At 42.2% G+C, this 19,711-nt stretch overlaps 1 protein-coding gene across 1 annotated transcript in view; it reads left to right on the top strand.

Annotated features, from left to right (window-relative positions):
• ZNF536 (zinc finger protein 536) overlaps positions 1–19,138 on the top strand; it is a 324,478-nt gene extending 305,340 nt beyond the window's left edge. Inside the window, exon 11 of the mRNA XM_026042304.1 lies at positions 18,799–19,138. The gene's annotated coding sequence lies outside the window, so the exon portion shown is untranslated. The remainder of the gene's footprint in view (positions 1–18,798) is intronic.
• Positions 19,139–19,711: the final 573 nt, after the last annotated feature.

The following is a 19,711-nucleotide window of genomic DNA, read 5'->3' as shown; positions in this document are numbered from 1 at the left end:
AGCCCCGCGGCGGCGCCTTCGTGTCGCCCGCGCTGAGCCCGGGGCCGGAGCAGGGGAGCGGGCGCTGCGCCCTCCTCACGGCCCCGCCGCTGTGCCCGGGCAGCGCCGCCGGCAGCGGCACCGGCGGTTCCTTCCCGCGGGTTGGGAGCTCGGGGCAGTAAAGGAGTGAACCCGAATGTACCACAGGGCAGGTCAGCCCTGGCAGAGCAAAAACCCATTTTCCTCCACCTACCACCAACCAAATTCTTCCGCATAACACGCTAATTAAGCTATTTTCAAGAGTGTTCAAAATCTCGCCTGGAGATTCGGTCTTGCTTTGTTTCTTCAAGTGAAATTCTATTTCTCATTTTCCAGAGCTATATTCAAGCAGAAACTGCCGAATTAAACCTGAATTAAATCCTAATTGCACAACTTAAGGATTTTTTTTTTGTGTGTGTGTGTTTTATCCATTTTGGTTAATTTTATTTCCTGTTCATAAATTTATACAGTTTAATTCTGATAGCCATTTGGAAGACAAAAGTGGTATTGGCCAATTATATATTTGTATCTATTAAAGATAAACAACAAATTTGGAAGGCATTTATACATACAGAGGCAGAAAAAATGTTCCTGATTGTGCCCCTCATTTACCCAAAGAGTGTGGTTGTATGTGCAAATTAGACAACTGTACGCACGTGCTAAATTAGGTATTTGTGTGTGCAATTACTTAATTTGCATGTGCAGATTAAGTTAGCCCAATTAATCACTATGATAGTCCAATTTTACACAATTGTGAATCCACTGATTGCGGTGGAGTTGTATTGCCACAAATGCCGAAATCACCTTGCAGGACCCAAAGCATACACTTTTACCAAAAAGGACAGAAAAAGAAAAAAAAACCACATTTTACACTGTGTCTGTTATTATCAATTTTTAGACTATTTTATTTGTGAGAAACACTGATACCTATAGGATATTTGATCAATGACTTTAAGACACCTGCCTTAGAACAAAGCTTCTCGCATCTAGAGCTTTTGTTTGGGCTAATTAGGGTGCTGATCAGGGATTCTACCTGTCTTAAATCTCAGAGGTGTGAAAGAGGCAGATTAGGGACATTTGTTCATCATTAGGGTTCCTAAATGGAAATGTGGGAAATGCTTCTTGGACTATTTATGGTCTTGTACCAACAAGGCTGTGCCTCGTGCACCTGGTACCTGGGATGAGCGTGGCAGACGTTGAACAGTGGTGGCCACGTGTGGTCCTTTTGATGTTTTCCTTGGCAAACCAGATGTGACACAGATCCCTACCTTCCTTTGGCACCGAGCTGGCCAGCTGGAGTGGGCCAGGGACCCCGGTACCACCTAAATCCAGGCTGCCCAGTGCCCGCTCAGGGCTGGAAGGCAGTGCTTACCCTACAGGCATTTGCAAACATGCTTGGCCAAGTTGTTGCTACTGATTATCTTTCCTCATCTCCTGGTTTATTTAACATATGCGACCAAAATCTGAAACTCCCACCGTAAACGCTTCCGATAGCGAGAGGCATCTGCTGAACCTTAATGCTCTTAACACTGATTGCTATAGGCATCTCGGCCTTCGGGGACTGGTGGTTTGGTGAGACCACGGTGTTGTTTGCTTCCACCGCACGGCACATAGTCCCTACGCGCTGAGCTCGTGGTGCCTTTCTCTAGCCTGCTTGTTCTGCTCACAGTCCTGGCAGGGAAAGCAGCGGGCAAGTTTCCACAGGGAGCTCGATGCACCCTCATGCGTGGGTGCTTGAGATGTGCGGGCGCTAGGTGGGATGGGACGCTGGGGCTCCATAGCCCTGGCTGGAGGCAGCCGGTGCAGAGCTTGGCTCCTCGCTGCCTGGCTCCTCAAGAGCAGCTCTTGCTGCACCGCAGCAGGGTGAGCGTCCCAGCCCGTCGCCAGCCGGTGCCCGGAGCGCATCCGGCACCGCGGGAATGGGAGCGCTGGTTCCCGCGCGGTGCCCGCAGCCGCCGCTGCGCAGCTCAGCGGAGCAGCCACCCGCGGCCCCGATAAACCTGCGGGACGAGAACGGCAAAATTGCACAGCATGCGTGACCTGAGTGCTTTTCTTTAAAAAGAAATACAAACTGGAGCTGTTTTTCACCTGGTTTTGCTCATTTCTTTTATTCTTTCGTGGGTGGGAGGTGCGGGCCTGTCTTGGGTGACTTTGTTTCTCCAAGAGGATGGAGGGGGAAGCGGCAGGGAAGGAAGTTAGGCTCAAAGCGTGAAGAAGCAACATTTCTTCCAAAATATGATTTTTAGTATGTCAACATTTAAACATGAATTGTTCTGATCAAATATTTACTGCTGTCGGGACCTGTGTAGAACATTAATCTTAATTTGTTTTTCTTTTTCTCAAAAGCAATGACTCCAACATAGCTAGGAGATCTGTATCTTTAAAAATAAATAATGTAGCAGAACGGCATATTCTTTGGTATAGAAATGCTAGCCTGTGGCATCTTCTGAAACTACAAAGCAGTCTCGAGTGAACTTTCTTCCCTTTTTATTAATAATTCCCTAAATCAATGAGGAATCTTTAAAAGTTCCCCTTCATTTTACTCTTGCACTCCTCTCAGCTCCAGCTCTCCCTCACCCTGGCTCATTTCCCACTGCATATTGCACATTTGTATAAATCTGTGTGTATAATTTCGAGCGTGTAGGCTGCAGCCTGCTAATTCTGCGTGCAAATACAGAGCGAGTTTTTTTTATTTTTTGGCTAGCCTAGGGTATTTTTTTTTTCCTGAAGGTGGCAGTGAAAGAAAAAAAATAACTCCCTTTGAAGATTTAGGAATTTTATTGCAAAACAGATGGACAAGTACTGTATTTTACCCATTTCCCCTTGTGCCCATGAGCGCTGACAATGAAAACTACAGCTCCTATAAAGTGCTGATCAAATTGTGAAAAGGTGGCCTTTCCCAGCAGCCTGGCACAATCTCGTATTATCCCAGCTTATAAATAAACGGATGGGCTGAGCCACTTCGGTGTCTATTTTTTTTTTTTTCCCCTTCTTTCTCTCTCTCTTCCCTCTTAGTCCTTACCAAGATAATTGAGGATCATAATGGTGGGAAAGGACTGCAGTCATCATTCGCTGCCTGTCAGGTATCAGTACTCATCTTCGTGTCATCCGTCACCATTGAAGCACTCTGTCATCTTTGCTCAGCCTTCAGCGCCGCTCCTTCTCATCGTGTTCATTATCTGCGGCTCAGCCCGGCCCCCTCCCCCAGCCCCGTAAATGCATCTTTGTGCGACTCGCAGCCTTCTGATTATGAATCGATGATCATGTGGTGTAAGAGAGATAGATGGCTTTTAGTTCCATCTTGTCTTCTCTAATTGTAAAATATTAGTTACATTAGACTGTGTCTTTTGATTAATGGAACTTATTTGGAGTGGCCTCTCCCAGCCCTCCCCCTTGCAAAGTCCTCCACTGACTTTTGAGAATTGAGTGATTTCACTTAAAGCAGACAAATAGGCCCTTCAGCAAGGAGATAGCTAAGCTCTAATATTGTGGGCAAAGCAAGCTCGCAGAGACAGAGTTATATGTGTGTGTGTTTTTTAAAGAAAGGCTTCAACTCTGGCTAGACAAATACAGACCATTTATTAATGTACGTACAGTAATGCTGTTTTGCAAATCCAGCAGTTCTCATAAAGCTGCAAAACAGGACATAAGGCTGGCTGCCTTCTGAATTAAATTAATCTTAGATGGGAATTAAGAGCATCCTCACATTCACTTTGGGTGAAACAGGTCAGTCCGGAACTTTGATGTATTAATGCTAGCATAAAGTGTTATCTTAATACTCTCTTTTATACTTACAGGACATATCATCAACCAAATGTCTCTTTCTTGTACATCTGACACTGTGAGACATTTGTCCTTTAATACAGAATTTATCTTATTTGGCACTATTTACCTAAACATGGTCTGTTGATAAAGTCCTTGCGGTACAAATGGAAAGGCAGTTGACTAAATCCCTTATTATAAATAATCACTGTCTATCTTTCAGTGTAAATTCAAGGACATGTTCACTTTCAAGCTATCAGTTCAATTAGAAAAGGTCTATTCACTGTCGATGTCTATATCTCATGGAAATAGGAAAGCACAGTTAATAAACAAATCAAACTATTCTAAAAAATAGCACTGTGGATTATGGATTCCACCGGCTGTGCTGATGGTGACGCTGTCAGGACATGTGCTATATAAAAATACATGCAAACAGTTTTATCTAAATTTTTTATGTTACCTTCAGGATTTAAAGCTGACCTTTACGTCTCTTTTTTGTTTTTTTCTTTTCCTCCTTGTTTTCAACAATCAAATCTTTAATGTTATTTCAGAAGATGCTGCCTATAATGTATCTTCCATATATTATGATTTAAAGAATAAGTTTGTGCGTGTATAAAATACTAGCTAAACTCGATTCAATTTACTGTTATATATTAAGGAATAGGAAAATGTGGTTTTGGGTTGTGAACAACTGTGTGTAGGCTACAGATTAAGGATGGATTCCTGCCCGCAGGACAGTGAGGTGTGAGCGGGGATGGCAGGTCCCAGTTTTGCTGGTTTTAGTTTTGCTGGTGTTCCTGAGATGGTTGGGGCAATTCTGTATTTCCCAAAGGCGCTTGCTGTGCTGCTAGTCATATGATTTGGAAATATTCTCTTCCCTTTCATTTGAAAAGAAAGTAACTTTTTATCTGTTAGAGTTATGGAAAATGCTTGAAAGCAGGAATCCAGGATGCTGGAAAAAGTCCAGAAAGAAGCCCAGAGTATCTTTCTTCTCTTTCTCTTTTTTTTTTTTTTTTTTTTTTTTTTCCCGTTTTTTATTTTTAATCTCATGATATTAATCAGATTTTGTATAATTTAAAGAAGTCATTTTCAGTGATCTGAGTCTTAATACCCCAAAGCTTTAGGTTGGAAAGGTTCTCCATGCAAGGTCAAACTCTGTTCTCATTTATTCCCATGCAACGCCATGCATTTGTTTGTCTGAGATCAGAATTTGGCTCCTGATGAATATTTCCACACGGTATTTACCACCCTGGAAGGAGAGATTATGTTTAATGGCAGAATTTCAGTTGACTTCTCAATATGCATTGAGGTGACCTTTAAGCTAAACTAGAGTTTAATTTTTTTTAGTTGTCCATTTAAGTACATTTATAGGCCTCTTTGTTCTGATTAGTAATATAGTAGAGGGAGAAAAGTTCCCTGGGTCAAATTATTTGTTGAAATCAGAGGAATTGCATGGCTCCTAGAGAAGGCAAATATTTTGGCCCCCGCTAATGACTGTATGCATTAGCTTTGGTACAAAATGAATTTCGTCTGTACACATAGACACCCAAGTGGGTATCAGTTAGCTGCAACGCCCAGGTCCTGACATTGATTTCATATAAGTAGCCTTTTCTCTGGAAGTCGAGGGAAGGCAGCAAAGCTCGCTCGGGACTCACTGGTGCCTCTCCTAGGCAGCAGGCTGGTGGCTCCAAGTGTGGAAGCTCCCAGTATTACTGTCCCTTACGGAGCATGGCACGTCTGACAATTTCTATATAGACAGTTATGGATCGCTTTTACTGAAAATCCCCAAACACGGTGAATTTGCCATGGGGTGGCCGCTGTGGCCAAGCTGCCCGTGGACCGGGCAGGGTTTGGGCCAGGACTTTGGGGCTTCCCCGAGATGCCGCTGCTGCCCTGGGCCGGACCAGCCACCCCTCTGGCGCGAGAAAGCAAAGCAGGAGTCCGTGCAAAGGGGCCATGGGTGCAGAAGGGAGCAATGCAACGTGTCAGCCCTTAGCCCCGAGCAGATTTTCAAGTCTCTTTTAAGCTCCTTTGTAAATAAGGGCCAGGCTGCGAGGCCTCAGTCCAGGCGGCTGCTGAAATGTGTGTGTTGTGGGAGCCTGTGTGTGCACCGCCCAAGCCTACAGGATGACCTGCGGGCTTTATGCTATCCGTAAGCTTAAGCACTTTGCTGAATCAGGGCCTAAATCCTGAAATATTCTTTAATAGCACTGGCTCCACAATGAAACTCTAGAAGGCACATTTTCATCGCAGCATCTCTCCATAAGACTCATCAATGATAATGGAGTTACATTAGGCACATCTAAAGTTAATTATACGCTTACCTCCCTCATGGCCCTGTGTTTGTCAAGGAGAACATGTAAAAAAAAAATCTGTCTTCCAAAATCTATTTTTATTTTTCTTTGAATTTTGATCTGACATCTACAGGGTAGAGAAAAGGGCACATTAAGAAGACCTTGCTTAGGTAGGTTTGGGTGTTTGATAGCTGAGACCCAGCTTGGGAAATGTTGTGATACAGAGACTTGCTGAAGAATCTACAGAAGGCAAAGCACAAAAAAATATTTAGGGCATTTTTTTTAATAAATAGTAGCAAGGCTCTTTTTCTGTTAGATGAAGTGGGTGTCTGTCGGGGGACGCTGACTCATTTCAGAGGATGGGCTCAGAGGTCTGCTCTGACTGGAAAAAAAAATGCTGGTGTTCACCAGGAACTCAGCAATGGATAATGTAGAGACAAAGTTGAGCAAAGCATGTCCAAATTCCAAATGTGTGGGTTTTTTTTGTTCGCTTTTACTTTTTTTAAATAAGATTGCACAGCTAAATATGGTTAACTGAAGTCCTCTGCCCCAAATCTAGGTTTGTGAATATCTTGATTATCTCCACATTACTGCAGGATGCCTGGTTTTGTCTAGGAATCTACTGCCCTTTGACATACTGCAGTTTGCAGTATCCAAAGTGTGTTCCGTGGGTAATGCGTTTTCGCGTGCAAGCCCACCGTGCTTCGTCGGGATGACAGCTCAGAAAAATGTCACTCTGATTTTTAATTGGGGCAGGATGCAGTGCTGCCTCCCCCCGGGACCGATTCCTTGCTGGGGATTTGTTCCCCGGGAGCCCAGGGAGACCCTTTGAGTTCCCCGTAACGTCAGCTCTCTTCCCGGTGTCCGGGCGGGCTTCCCTGGAAGCCGGAGGGAGCTGCGCCTGCCTGTCCAGGGCGCAGTTTTGCCCTCGGTCTCCCAACTGGCTCTTCTTTCACACTGTCTCTTGATGAACAATCTGCTTGCAGCAGGCGAGGGCCGCGGAGGCCGTGCGTGCCCCTCCGTTCGAATCTGTGGCAAAATATTCTATCGAGAGCTACTTAATAAAAATCAACTTGCTCCAATAGTCATTGAGAAATACCTCGACTGTTAGCAATCAATCGAAGGCTGAGTTGGAAAAAAAATACAAAAGGACATCAAAGAGGCTCTCATTCCCAGTCTATTGCTCTATTTAAGGGTCCTATAATTCGGTGAGGTTGTGTGCTAAATAATTTGTAAGCCTTCAGAACATCCAGGTTATTGTTTGTGGACAGATGGTGCATCACATTTTATTGCTTATTCCTTCTGTGGTTTCTCATATGCAGGACTGATGTGCACTCTGAAGTCTTTGTTTCCTTGCTAAAATCTCTAATCTAAAACAGGCAATCAAGCACACAGACAGTGCTTCAGAAAGCATAATCATAGTTTTAAGGGGGGGGGGGAACATTTCGACTGCAGTTAGGAAGCAGATGTGCCCGCCGAAAACGCGAAAGGTTATCAGAAGTATGAAAATAGGGAATTATATATAGAACTGGGAAGCGCCGAGGAGAGCGTGTGCTGTATTTGCACCGTAGGTGTATTTCCCTGGAATACCTGCTTTGTGTCCCGCTGCCGGAGGAGCGGGCGCAGGGGCAGCCCGGGGAGCTCCCCCGGGACCCGCAGCCTTTGTCTCTCCCAGGCAAGCAGCAGCCTCGCGGCGCTCCCGCCGCCGCCGCTGCCCTCCGGAGCTAAATCATGTTGATATACAGGAAGGAAATGAAATAGACTAACTCCACTCTTTTCTTCCTACGGATTTTTCTTTTTATTCTGAAGATAGAATTACTGTTTGTAAGCATCTGAAAGTCATTAGTGGCTCTGCAGTCTGTCAGGTGCCGACGCAAAAAACTGCTGAAACTGAACGGGTTCCTGTGCGGAGTGCTGGGAATTTGTCATGTGCTGATGAGCAGTTATAATAATATATGAGCAAATCACAAGCATTCTGCAAATTAATCAAATTTTTTTCCCTTCTCCCTTGTCTCTGGGAGAGTGGCTTTGCCGGCAGACGTAGGTGAAGCAGTTTTACTCACAGATGGTAGCTCTGGCATCAGATGGAATTTATATAACAGTAATTCTGATTTCCTGCCAAAGTAGCACTGAAAACACCAGGGAGATTGTACAAGACAAGTCATGTGGTTTTGCTGAGGTTGTTGTGGGAAGTTTAAGGGGGGAAATCTCAAATTTTCCTCTTTGCATTTATTGTTTTAGCCTGAAGGGCCAGAAATTGTACGCCATTCTGCCATAGGCGAAATCCAACACATCTTTTTTTATGAATTGCGCTGAAAGAGTGCTTCACAGCTGCTGAAACTGCTGGCAGGGGGAGAGCCACATGACTCCTTATCCTTTCTCTTCCCTTACAAGGATTAAAGGAGGGAGGGTTCAAAAGGTTGTTGCACTACATGTTAAAGTGAGGCAGGGTCTCCCTTTCCAGGAAGCGATGCCATGTTCACTTACTTTGTACTCCCTCCGGAACAGCAAAATAGAGGAAGGGAGGGGGGTTCTTCCCAGTGCTTCAATGAACATACAGGCAAAGTCTCGTCTTCCTAATTAAAAACTGTGTTTTTTTGAATGAGGCTAGTCAAGTAGATTAATATTATTAGTCGTGTCTCTGCTGACATTTCCAGTTTGATCAGGAAAAAGCAGAAATATGTTTGCTTTTTTTTTCTTTATTTTTTTTTCTTTTTTTTTTTTTTTAAAAAAACTCATTGAGGGTAAGTGCATGATGCACTTGGTATACGGCCATGTGTGTGAATATGATGGTGGGTCTGATCCTGATCTTGTTCAGACTGGCGTAAATCAGTTAAAACTGCAGTCCCACAAAAAGAATGCGAGAACAGGCTCGGGCCCTATGGCTTTTCAATAGCACTGTGTTTTTAGAACTAAAAACAGTCTCTGCTAGAAAAATATCAGGATATTTTTATCTAGCAGTGTATTGAGTAATGCATGGGGCACAGCAAGAACGCTGTGACAGTAAAAGAAAAAAATAGAGGAGAGCAGAATGGGGGAACTTTCAGGGAATGTTTTTAATAAAGAGGTGAATTCTTTCTGCAGTAGGAAAAAATGATAAAAAGATGGCGTATCAGCTACATTATGCAACAAAGTAATGCTGCTGTGTTTTTATAATGTAAGGCACTGCCCATTTGTTTTGGTTTACGTGACTGCAGTGAAATAAGTGGATTAGACTGAAACTTTAGCATGCTTCATTGCAGCTGGTTGCAGACATCTGTCATTCCTCAGCCATACATTCTGGATCATGCCAAGAAGAAAAAGCAAAGTCTGACACCTTTCATTTTAGAGAGCCTTTTATAGAAGAGAAAAGGAGAAGGGAAGAAAACATTTCCTTTGTGACTCAATAAAAAAGACACTTTTTCTGTGACAACATCAACAGTACTTTCCAGAGGGGAAGGTCCTGAAAAGTTTATGCTCAATTTATTCTTTGCAGCCTTTTAATTTTTACTGTGTAAGCTCCTGATTTATTGAATGAGGTATGATAAAATATATATATTCTCTTTGTGAGTGCAGGTATTATGGGTACATATACCTTAAATGTATTCCTACCTATGTACAAAACGCACCTAGTGAGCTCTAGGTTATTCTGAGTGCTCCCTCCGAATGCGCTCAGATTATTAATTCAATGCAGCGATGGGATATGGTGCCATAACACTGCTGGTAATGAGTTGTTCTCCAAACTACACCCACAAAATCCCATAAACTGGTAATAGTAATGTTTTAGTGCAATGATGAGTGGGCTTGTGAGCTACCCCTGGATAATTTGAATTATTAGCTGTTAGTGAGCTGGGTATTTATTTACTTAGTGTTTTGTTTTTCCTCAGTCTCTTTGCTAATAGGTTGCAGTGGATAGAGCATCAGGAATTACATGACAAGTTATAATGTGACAAAATACCATCCAGATTACCCAAATTACACAACAAAGCAAGAGCTAAAATTATAGGAGAGCTTTCTTATTTCAAGTGACATCATATGTGCAGAAAATGATTATTCTAGGGTCCCACTTTGACTAAAGTCATAGCATGTACATAATTCCAACTCTTGAAATTTAGGTGATTTGAGGAGCATTGGACAGAGTCCCAATCTTCACCTTGACAGGCACGAGACAGTATTTCTTCACATGGTGTAAACCACATGGCCATCCCATTTTAAACCAGCTGCAAGTATGATACATGGAAACATGGGCAGAAAAATTTCAGAAAGCTGAGGATGAGGGTTTTTTTTTGTTTTTTAAATCCATTCCACGAAATAGAGTAAACCAGGTCAAAACGGTTGCCCAGAGTGAAAGGAAATGCTGTTGTACTTATGCTATTGTACATAGGAATTACTAGGCAGAGTAAAGGGTATATGGTAGTGAAACAGAATCACAGACATAGTCCCTGACAAGGCCTTTCCTGTTAGCAGCTCCAAATTGCCATGATCTCTAAATGATCTTGATTTACTAAAATCCCAGCACCGCCAGTACAGCATTTATTCTGGGAAATCCTAGGTACATTAAATTCAAATACTGCTTCATACCAGAAGTTCAAAATGCTCCCTGAAATAATAAATATTTACTGAGATAATTAAAAAAAAAAAAAAAGACAGAACAGGATATGGAAAACTTGTGAATGACCTAGTAAGAAAACTGAGATATTTTGCTCAAGGGGCTTAGTATGTGAATGTACTATTATTGATGTGATTAAAACACGTAAAAGAGTGAATAGACATAACAATTAATTGTAGTATGTAATTAAAGACAAAGGTGGGACTGTAATACGCTCTCTAAACATGCAATTTTGATAATGAGAAGAACTCAGTGTTGATGACTTAATATTAAAGAAGAGCCTGCTGCTGCTTCCCTGTAAAATACATTTCCATGGCTGCAGTTTACTTAGGTGCACAAGGCATCTTTGAGGGAGAGGAGGCGCGGGCAAAGGCCGTGATCTGCCAGTTCCCTGGGCTTGGGGGCTCCCTCTGTCCCGGCAGCTCCCTAGGGAGCTGCTGGCTGGTTCCTCGGCACTCGCTGAGAGCAGGAGCTGTGTGAGGGTGCTGAGCCTGCCGGGAGCCCTGTGCTCCTCGGTTTGGGGTTATAGAGGGGGCTGTGATGAAGAATTCATAAGAAATTATATTCCTATCGAAGAATTTATTAATTGCTGGAACTGTTTCCTTTCTAGCTTTAGTTGGAGATGGCCTGCTCCTTAGAACAGGTACCCCCTGCCCTTGGCAAGCACTCTGCCTCTGCTTATGTGTATAAACCAAAGTAAATAAATATGAAAAATTAAATGTAATTAAATTTAGCAAAGCACGGGACAATGATAGTCTGACATTTCAAGCTCAATCAATGACAGCATTCCCACTAACCTCGTTTGGAGCGTGCTGAGGCACTGGGCTCGTAACTCATGTTGTCATGTCAAAAACCAGAACGGTGCAGGGGTGTTACGGGCACCGGCTAAGCGCAGGGGGTGTGAGCAATTTAAAAAATACAGCTCATTAAAAAGCAAAATCTTAAGCTATCCTTTAGGAGAATTTTTGCGTAATGCTTGATACTTATTTGAAAGAAGCTTTTCAACTTTCCTGATCCATTCCCCTCCTAAATGAAAAGTGCCTGGGTGCAAAAAGTGCCCTTTGGAAAAAGACACAGGTTCTGTGCAAAGCGGCCAGAGCCCCATTATTTTATCAACAATCAAACTGAGCTTTTCACGAGATGGGAGGTGTTTGTTTTCCCAGAAAGTGCAAGTCCACGTTATACCACAGACAACTCAGATGGCTGTTTCCCCATTTTCTTATATCTAGCGTGCTGTATATGGCTAACAAGTTCCCCAGGCTGCTTCCAAATAATAATAAATTACATATTCTGTATGAGAGAAGTAACCGAAATGTTAACTTGGTGAGGTTTCCGTAATTTGGTGACTGGTTTAGTTAATGAGATAAAAGCATAGGTATAAAGGAAAACACTTCCTTTTTTTCTTCTTTTTTTTTTTCTTTTTTTATTTTTAAAAGGAGTTTAATGAGTGCTAATAAGGAAGTGTGATCTTTGGAGTCAGGAACTGGACTGCTTCTTTAAATGCAGTTTTTACTTTTGGGGGAGAAAGCGTAAAATATATATGATCTGTTAATAATAAGTATTAAAGACAAAATTTGGCATTGGCTTTTGCATTTCCCTGTCACCATTGCCCTCTTCAGTGGATTCATCAGCAAGCTGAAATACCTGTTCAGAAACCTCGAGGTCTGTATAATGCACTATACAGACTATAAACAGATTCCACCTTTGATTACATTTCAAGAAGGGTTCATAGGTATCTGAGTGTTTAATTTGGTCCAACGGATGGAGTGTTTGTTTGTTTAAGTAAAAAACCCTTGTAACAAATCACAGATTAGGTGTTTTTATTCTCCTCCTCCTGTGCAGCTAGTGGTGACGCAGTCATGGAACAGCCTGGTAGTGCCTGTGTTTTTTGTATGCACATTTACATTAAAATGTTTGAGATGTTGGACAAGCCATGTAGCTTTTAGAGTTTTTCCTGGTCAACATGAAGGAGAGAGATTTTTCTAATTTCATTTCCTTTTTCATAACCCAATAAGCATATAAACGTCACAGAGTATTGCAATTTTCCCAAAAGAGCATCCTGGTTGGTCCTGGACCTGTGTGTAAATAAATATATACTTTTCAATTGTTTTATAAAAACTTTTATTACATGTATGAACCTGATTGGACCAACTTTAATCTGTCTGTTATTTGGGGAGTTTGATAAAATGAGTATTGTGAGACCAATAAAATGGAATGGCTCAATCAAAGCCATTATTGTCTATTGGACAAATATATTTATTCAGCATTTTCCCATCCATACTGTTATGCTCCCAGTCAGAATGGGTGCTTTAGAGCCATTCTGCTTTCCTGGGTAATACATACAGCATTAGAGATGTTTGCTGTAAATGTATTTATGAAAATTTGTACGTAAAAAAAGGAAATCACACTAGCCAAGTTTTAAATGAAAATAGTTCTCCCCTTGCAAATCCTAGTTATTATGCTGTAATAGTGTTGCTTTAAAATGGCAGCATTCCCCAAGATCTCTAGGACTCCGAGACCCTGAACTGGGAAAGCCAGGAGCAGAGGCTGGCAGTCCCAGCCAGAGAATGGGAACCATTCTGCACAGCAGTTTTCTTAAGTAGAAAGCGCACGGCCCTCGTTGCCGGTTATTACTACTGTGATACCGTACCCTTCATCTGTTTAAAGACGATTCCACCTCAAATATGAGTTTGCGCAGGAAAAGAAAAGATTTAGAGCAGCTCCTCTTGGGGAGCTGGAGCCTCGCTGAAGGTTTAAGCGCAGCTTGCTGACTTTGCACTGGAGCAGATGTGCGATTACATGGACCGTTCCACCAGCGATGTTGTGGGACTGAAAATCTCCATCCGAGAGGCAGTAACAATCCATCCTGAGCCCCCGCAGCTGGTTTCGCGAGGGGTGTCTGCTCCTGGCCAGCGCTGGCCCAGGTCATCTGGGACTGCTGCAGTAGCCTGGAGATTCACAGCCACATCTCAGGAGCATCCGACGTCTGACCCAAATGAGCCACCTGAACTAAAGAAATCTACCGCCGAGGAAGTCAGACCTTTGAGGCTTTTCAGGTCTTTCTTAGAAAGGGAGGAATTTATTGTTTTAAAGAGGCAAAGGCTGTTATTTCTCCTTTTCACCAAAAGCATGTTCTTAAACTAAGCAAAGAAATCTTGAGTTAGCTGTATTGCATGGTAGTGAACACTATAGCCACTGGCCATCCAGGGAGAAGCAGGCTGTCAGCTAATCGTGGCCATTTTTGCATTTTCAGGGAACAAATGTCATACCTAAGGAACACATTTTATTCATGACTTGATTATAATTTATAGTACATTGCGCAGCATTTGTTTTCTGTTCATCATTTTATTGCTCTTCTGCCTTTTCCCTAAATTTATGCATGAAACTGCGTGCGTGTGTGTGTCTGAACGCATGTGTCTGTGTGTATAGATGTACACATATGCAATATAACAAAAAGTGGTGTAGTGGGGACAACAGACGGCTTGTGTGTGATGTATTATTGGCATTTTTCTTTCAAATTACCGTTTTCTTGCTGCTTTGGGAGAAAGCCATGATTTTGCTGTGATTAGTACACTTTTAACAATCTGGAATAAATTCTTGATCTTATTCATGTGACTAGGCCTATGCCCATTTTTACATTTTAGTGCAAACCCCTACATATGTGCCTGTAATATCACAAAAATAAGATGTTTCTTTGTGGAAATTTTTATAGAATTTGGAAGCTGATCAGATATTTTTTAGAAGTGGAGAATTAATGCAGCTTGGCCATGTAATTTTTTTTTTTTTTTTAATGAAAAAGACTTTAGCATTCATCACTCTCTGTCTCTCTCTCTTGTTTGTGTATTCCTTTGTGCTAATCTTAAATAATGGATCCATATCAAAGTTAATAAATTAGTAACCGTTAGCAGTGTTTGGATTACAATAAGTAACCCAATGACACTGTGTTGACATTCACTTTTTATATATTCCAATAATACATTTTTTTTATAAAGATAAGACCAAGTAAAATAGATCTTGCAAATGTTTAAATCCCTAGCAACTCACTTATGGGCAATGGCTTTGTTCAAATCCCAGGCCTGGCTTTAAATTTAAAACAGTTGCCTCTAAATGGTCATCAAACCCAGACTTTGAGATCTGTCGTTCTCCAAACCTGCCTTTTCAGACTCCGTGCAGTTGATGCACCGTGTTGGGCTGCATCAGTCATGCCATGTTACGGAACCTAACGCAATGTGACTGATGCGGGCTGACGTGGTATGTCACAAAGCAACATATCAGATCCGAAATTTGAAAGAAAAGAAAACAAACTTTTTTTTCCTCAAAGCCTAAATTAACAAAGTGGCATCTTTTTTTAAAAAGGTGGAGTACTTTGAAGTGATGAGGGATTTTTAAAACATTGGCCATGCAGAGAGATGCTCTGTCGTGAGCAGAACCAACCCTGCCTCCCAACTCTTTATTCTCTCCAGTGTGCAATCCAAATTGGAGGCAGATGAAGTCAGCTGAGCTCTGCTGCCGTTTCTGGGGCTCATCTGGAAAGGTTTCCATCAGTCGTGGAGAGCTGGCTTCAGCAGGTGCGGGAGGTAACCCCCCCTTCCCGGGAAAAGCCTTGTCTCCTAAGAACATTAGTGCTCTTGGAATCTAGCTTCCATCTTTGGTGTCTTATTTATTTATTTATTTTAATTTTCTGCAGCTCTTGTGAATCTCTGTGTCAGCTCAGAGGATTAAGGAATCTCTTTGCACATGTTGTTGCACGTCTCAAAGTCCGTTTCTTCCCAACAGGATTATTTCAGCTGCAAGCCCTATGCTGTCCTCTAGCCTCACTTTTCAATCTGAGAAAGATGCACCATAATTTGCTGTTCTTTTTGGCCCAATGCTAATGGTCTAATGCTCCATACTACAAATGCAATGCATTACACATTATCTCCTGAACTATCAAGACATTTCTTTTTTTTTAAAGGCTTTCAAATAATTTTATTGGAAGATATATTGTAGGCAAAATATACATGAACTATAGCTTACTAAGAAAGAATCTACCAACCACCACTAGATAAAACGTTATAAATTTATTGCCAACTTATCTGGGAAAGGTTATTTTAAGAGCCTGCTGCCCACCACAAGTTTTGAGCTATAATTAATGGATGGGTTACCTAAGAGAAATGGGCATTTTCCTTCACCCCTTAGTTACAAGCAAATTGCAGATATTGTTATCTTTGCAAGTGAGAATAATCTCTAGTTTTTGTACTACTTCTGCTGTAAACAATGTACCACTTGCTTTCCTCTGACCCTCACTCTGTATACATATTTATATATTATTCATACTGGATTAAAAATGAATGTGCTCTTTACCACAGTTGTACTGCATAGTGACAATACAAATTAACTTATTGTGTACTTACTTTTCACAAGGCAGTGATGTGAAATTTTGATGGCCTGAAAAAGTAAGTCATGGGGGAGGCAATGCAGATCCCAGTCCTTGTAGGTGCATTTTATATCGTCTGATTTATTGAAGTGCACTGAATTAATACATGCCATTCTCTATCTATGTATGCAATTGCACAGGCTTGAACATGGTTTGGTAGTGGGCAAACAGGGTTTGGTTTTATTCATGCATTTATTAAGGGTTGTTAATGCCATGCTTTGTAGATTCTTTGTTTAAAAAAATGCCTTTTTTTCAGGAAGGAATTAGGATTGTCATTTAATGATAACTACTTTTGGGCCAAGCATTGAGAACAGCTTAGTGGGATCACACCCACTTTAGGTGAGGCTGGTGATAGGCAATATTTCTGTGGTGTTTGAGGGGGAATCTGGCATCTGAGAGCTGCTAGACCCAGAGCTAGGAGCTACATGAGGGAGGATTGGTCCAAAAAGTGACTGGGAAGGATGAGGTGGCTCAGGCATGAGAAGCAGGGGGAGATTTGGGGCAGAACTGTGAGTAGTAGGACAGCGATGTCTCCTGGTTATGGAGGTGGTGGTACCTGCATGGGGCAGGGTAGAGAGTGCAGAAATGATTCATTCAATGTTTCAGCGGATGTGAGAGTGGCAGGATTCATCTCCTTGATGAATCTCTTGAACTGCAATTCATCGTGGAGCAGGTCTCCTTCTCCTCGTCCACAAAGAATCCAGGGAGAAAAAGGAGAAGGCCGGAAAGGCTCCAGAACCCAGGTGTCCATCCTGATGGCTTTCCTGGGAGGAAGTGCTTACTGTCCCTGATAAACAAAGGGAGAGATTACATGATTTACTTAAACCTTTTTCCTGAGATTTCAAATATTTTTGTGGAAAAAAAAGGAAAAATCTGATTTTATTTGTACCTCTTTCATACTCAGACAGTTTTGTGAGTGCTTTCAGTATTCAAAACCATTATATCAAATTGTTTCAAATGTATTTATAGTTCTTCATTGATTCTTAGGGTCTCATGCTATGAGACACTGGGCACACCCTTGATGATCGACTATTTCTTCACATCTTCTGTTTGAAATTTTTCTGTAAAAGCCAAATTTTGTTTCTGTAACATTAACTATGCAAGCTTTTTCACTGCTTTTGCAATGTGATTCTCCACTGAAATTTGACTTTTTAAAGATTAATAACATACAGACTTCATCTCTTTTTCCTTACTGAGTTGTTGAGGGAAATGTTGTTGAGGGAAATGGGTCTCAAGAGAGACCCAGCAGGCCAATCCATGCTCCATCCTGGGAGCCATCCAGGAACATTGGAGCTCAAGGGTAGTGATGGAAGTGTTCTCCTGTAACAGCGAAGGGTGGAGGGGCCGGTACCGTGTCTCAGTGTTGGTAGGGGGTGTCCTGTTCCGTGGTTGTGGGTGTTGGGCTTGTGTGGCTCCGCGCTGGCCTCAACCTTCACCCCTGTCCCAGCAGCCGGCGCGCTGCGGGGCGCTGGGCCTTCACGCGGTGCCTTTAGCTTTACGGTACAAATGGCAGGTTGTTGGAGCAGCCCGGAGCGCAGGCCGCTCCTGGGGCTCGGCCCTCACGTCCCCCCGAACACGGAGGTTTGTGTCGGCCCCTTCCCGAGGAGAGCAGCCCTCCTCCTCCTGCCCGCTCCGGCTGCGTGCCGCCCGAGCAGAGAGCGCTCCTCAAACGGGGGTACCCAGTATTGCTTTTCACTTACCCTGGCCTTATGTAGATGGTCTGGCACATTTATTTATTCGTTTATTTGAGCAAATTAAAGCAAGCTAAGCGCATTTGACCTCAGATGGTCTTGGTTTAAGTTAATTTGAGAGACAAAGCTCATAAAGTTCCAGTAAAACACATCAACAACTTCCCAGCATAGGTTGAAATGTGATTGCTGAAACATAACCTCCAAAACCAGATACAGCATGGAGATTCAGAGTTACAATAATCCGAAAAACATGGGAGAGAATATTGATAGATTTACTAAAAAGTGGTGTATTTCATTCATGCCTTCATTTTGCAGTTGGTTGCTATTTCATACACAAGTCCTGCATGTATCAGATTTTGTGCATTAACATTCCTTTTCTAATCTAGCTTGGACATTTTATTTTAAAGCTGGTGATAACCTTGGGCCCTAGTCCAGCAAACACTTATGGGCTTGCATATCTTTACTCACAGGAGTAATCTCGCTGGGGTAAATGTTTGCAGGTTTGAGGCCTTGGTTATCTCAATCCATTATTTCTTTCCATTAAAAAGTAATCTGTGTGATTAAAATAAAACATACAATTCTTTACTCAGAAACCCACCCAAAGACAGAGTATGTTTATTGGACTAAGGGTCTGCACATTGTCATCCTTGAATTGCACTTCAATAAAAAAGATAATTAAGAAATATAAAAGAAGCCTCTCTATTACATGCTTGCACTTTGTTTACAAGAGTTTAGTTTGGATCAGAGGGTGGCTGATTTATGGCTGGGGATGGGATGGGAGATGAAATAGCTATCTTCTTTTTCCTGAAAAAAATCCCAAGCAAAGAGTTCTTGGGAGACATGTAGCTTCCTTAAACAGGCAGCATGCAAACGGTATGAATTTCTTGCTGAGCAGCGTGGCGTTTCTGTACGGCAGGAGGGATTTGTGCGCGGGGAGCTGTTGCCTTCTCGTTAGGCTTTGCAACGAGCTGCTTTGCAGTCAAAATGTAAATAGAAGAAAAACTAACCAGGCTCTTGTCTGTCACGCAGGTCACCGGCCTTTCCAGTGCAGATACTGCCCCTACAGTGCCTCTCAGAAGGGAAATCTGAAGACCCATGTTCTCTGTGTCCATCGCATGCCTTTTGACAACAGCCAGTACCCAGATCGCAGGTTCAAGCGCTCCAGAGTTGACTCCGAAGCTTCTGGGAATTTAGAGGAACCTGCAGCTGTCAAACCTGGGAGCTCGGCAGAACTAACGGAGGAGGGCAGCAAGGCCCAAGAGTAATGCAGCTCAACGAATCAATCTCTATATTGCAATATTATTTTACACAGTTTTTAGATATGCATTTGGGTAAGAGTTTGCTAACTGCATTCTAAGCTAGAGAATTGTGTGCAAAAATTCCCAGAAATGTACAGAAGGTTTAAAATATTTAAATATATATATGTATATATGTGTATGTACACACACACACATATATATATTTATACACACACACACATACAGTCATATGCACATTATACATATATATCTGCATATACACACACACACACACACAAAATACACACTTCAGAGATGTGTGTGTGTGTATGTTTAAATATATATATTTCACACACAAATTTCCAGCCCTGGAAAATGGCTGCTAAACTGTTACCTGGCAACAAGTACTTCCAAACAATGTAGGTGGGATAATAAAGTGATTTAAAAATGTTAGGAGGTCGTTAGTTATTTAAAAAGCAGGGCAATTTCGAACTTCAAAGTGGTCTTTGTCCAAAAATAATGCTCTTAACAGAAAAACGATACCGTCTAAGCGATTTAGTGTTGCCTTGAAGATTGAGGGGCTGTGTTTTCATTGTTGAAAACACCTTTATAATATGACACCAGCTGCTGTCATTTGCCTAGCATAGTAATGAGATGTGTTGGTAGACTGCCATGGTGCCAGTCTGACTGGAGCTGTCATTGCA

This window comes from Nothoprocta perdicaria, unplaced genomic scaffold (assembly GCF_003342845.1).
Source record: "Nothoprocta perdicaria isolate Ctin4 unplaced genomic scaffold, notPer1 scaffold_30, whole genome shotgun sequence".
NCBI classification, from domain to species: domain Eukaryota; kingdom Metazoa; phylum Chordata; class Aves; order Tinamiformes; family Tinamidae; genus Nothoprocta; species Nothoprocta perdicaria.
The sequence above is the reverse complement of the archived record's forward strand: the minus strand, read 5'-3'. Positions and strand labels throughout refer to the sequence as shown.